Genomic DNA, 3,166 nt, shown 5'->3' with positions numbered 1-3,166 from the left:
TATATACATACATATTGTGACTTATGGATAAATGTATATGTGTGTATGTGCGTGTGTGTGTGTACAGCGAAATGGTCGCATATACGTGTATGTATATATATATATATATATATATATATGAGTGTTTAGCGCTTTACTTTGAAATTAAAAGCTATACCAACCACCGAGCTGTACGACACTGCAAAATAACAATTCCGGCTTCTCAACCTCGAATAATGACTCAATGCTGCAACGAGCTATGCTACGGGGACCACAACTGTTTAAAATCCTGCCATACAACCTCCGAGATTTCCGAGGTGTAGATATGGAGACATTAAAAAAGCTTCTTTGCAAGTTTCTACCTGAAATCCCAGATGAATCCACATCGCGGCAAGAGGCACAAAGTAGATCGTTCCCTTTCAACTCGCTTCTTCAGCAAAAAACATTACAGAAGTGAAACCCAAATACATGGAAAGGTGATGCTCCAGCATGGCCCCAGTTTTTTGATGAATTAAATAACAGATAGAAGGTATATTTCTGAGTTTTTTAACACTATAGTTCTACAAGAGATATTTTGTATAGACAAATAAAAACATTTTGCAGGTTTTCAAATATTTTACCTGCTTTATTTGTGATGCACTCTCTTCTCTTGTGGACTAACACTGCTTCTGTCGCGAATAACAAATTTTTATTCAACCTGCAGGCTAATTATTACATTACTGATATTTAAATTATTGTTCAACTCTGTTTATGTCTTAGTATATTGTTGCCAGTCGATATTTCGTACTGACGAGCTCCAGAGAGAGAATTACGCTACCGCCGCTGCCGAATGGCTTTCGTCTCTTATTGAAGTACTTCACTATTTATTTTGAAAGTTTTTTTTTCTGTTTTTTACTAACTGTTTTGCACTACACGCCTATAAGGGATGCTCTCTGGAGTTTATCAGGCTCTGAATAAACACGGCTAACAGAACGAGAATAACCCTAAAATTAGTGTGATAGACATTCTTGTATTATCATTTATCTATATAACACAATATTTTCTCATATAACAAATTTAAATTAAATTTAGCTCAACATTTTGCTAGATATTATCTTACTTGAATTTCAGATAAGTATACTTGACAACATATTAATTATCAATCTGTAACAGCGATTAAATTTTTTTATGCAGAACTATACACTGGAAGTGTACTAATACATATGTGTGTGTGTGTGTGTGTGTGTGTGTGTGTGTGTAACAAATGAAAAACAGAAGATGGAATATAGGAGTATATATTATTAATCACAACAATTGTTTCGACATATCTAGCATCGACTCTTCCTTGTGGGACACACAAAAAGTGGTTCAGGAGTATCCGGTGGTGCAGACGTATCTCGTCGGGTGATAAATAAAAATTCGTTAAAATGACTGTTCCGTACTGCAACTTTCCGTTTTGGAGAGAGAAAAACAGCTAGACGGACGAAAATTCTTCATATATATAGATCTTCGCTGTTTCGAGTTTTTTTTACTCTTGTCAACGGCATGTACCCTAAGAAAGACAACTCTGAAAAAACTTATAAAGTAATATTATGCGTACGCCACATACAGAAACTGAGAACGAAATAAATATATCCAGAATAATGAAAGCAGTAAAAGCAAACAAAATAGTAGAAAATAAAGCTTATCTAAGAGTTTTAACAGGACTGAGAAGAAAAGGAAACAATTTCAGGTAACTTTAAAATAATTACAAAGTGTGCACACCCCCGAACGATCGTTACTATTCGAAGTCAGATATACATTTCTTCATAATATAAAGCAGGATTAGGAATTTGAAATTGTAACTGAAAAATTATTATGAAAATGCATACATACTGACATTTTTTAAAACTAATACGTTCTTCATATGTGTAGTCATTGATATTCATGAAAGCTTTTCTTCAGTTTAGAAATAATCAACGTGACGTAAACTGAAAATCTTATGAAGTGAGACATTTCATTGAAGATAGAAATAATTACAGTCTTGATGGAATTCATAGAATGTGTTCTTTATGTAGAACCTTTTCATGAAATGTCATACTCAGTGGAGACTTTTAAATGGTCTTTCACTAATTCAGTATAACAGTGATTCGTATATTGTTCGTAAACACTCATATAACAGCCACTTTGTGAAACAATAAGCTTTCGCAGGAATTTTCTAGAAATCTTTATCATTATCATATATCTTGTATTTACATGTATGTGAGCGTGGGTGTTTGTGAGTGGGTGTATATATCTGAGTTTATATGTTTGTTTGTATGTATGTATGTATGTATGTATGCACGTATGTATGTATGTATGTATGTATGTATGCACTATGCATGTATATGTTTGTATAAGTGTGTGTTTCAGTTGGAAATATGCCATGTAAAACTATTCTGAGTTCAGATATATGATCTGACAGTTTCTTGACAGTTTTCCCTAAATTACAAGAACTGGTTCCAGAAAATTATTTATGATTTATTATAAAGCTTCCTTAGAAATAGCAGTAACCTTATAAAAACATAATACGTCTCTATCTTACTCTGAATTGTCGTTTCAACATGATCATAGAGTGAATGATTACTGAGAAAATTGAAATAGTATTGACATAATGACATCGGCTACATTTATTGTCTAACCCAAAATAGGTTTACTCATCATTGTGACAATGGATTAGTTGTTTGACGAGACACATGTATAATTGAATTTGCTTCTAGTTTCACCATATATCAAAATGAAATGTTAAAGCAGTTTTGTGCCACTTTAAGCAATAGACCTTCAGGTCACTCAGACTCAGGGAACTTCTGTTGTGAAATAGGGTCACCAGTTCCATTCTAAGATATTGAAACAAGCTCTCTCAGTATCTGCGATGTAAGCTTAAATAAACGTCTATAGAGTGTACTCTTAATGTCAATACACACAGAACATGTCAATGATGGTTAGCGATTTGCAGATTTGTATATCCTACAGTTAAATTGTGAAATATATAGTAACTTGGTGGATTTTAACCCTCTTCTCTGAGGCAATAAATCTCCAACTTATTGACAGTGGAGTACGGTAATTATAATGAGTAATGATGCAGTAAGCTAGCTACTTATCTGTATATATCTGTCTCTCTATCTATCTACTTATATTTCATCTATCTATCTATCCATCTATCTATCTATATATATATATATATATATAT

This window comes from Octopus bimaculoides, chromosome 3 (genome assembly GCF_001194135.2).
Source record: "Octopus bimaculoides isolate UCB-OBI-ISO-001 chromosome 3, ASM119413v2, whole genome shotgun sequence".
NCBI lineage: Eukaryota > Metazoa > Mollusca > Cephalopoda > Octopoda > Octopodidae > Octopus > Octopus bimaculoides.
This window is presented reverse-complemented; position numbering follows the sequence as displayed.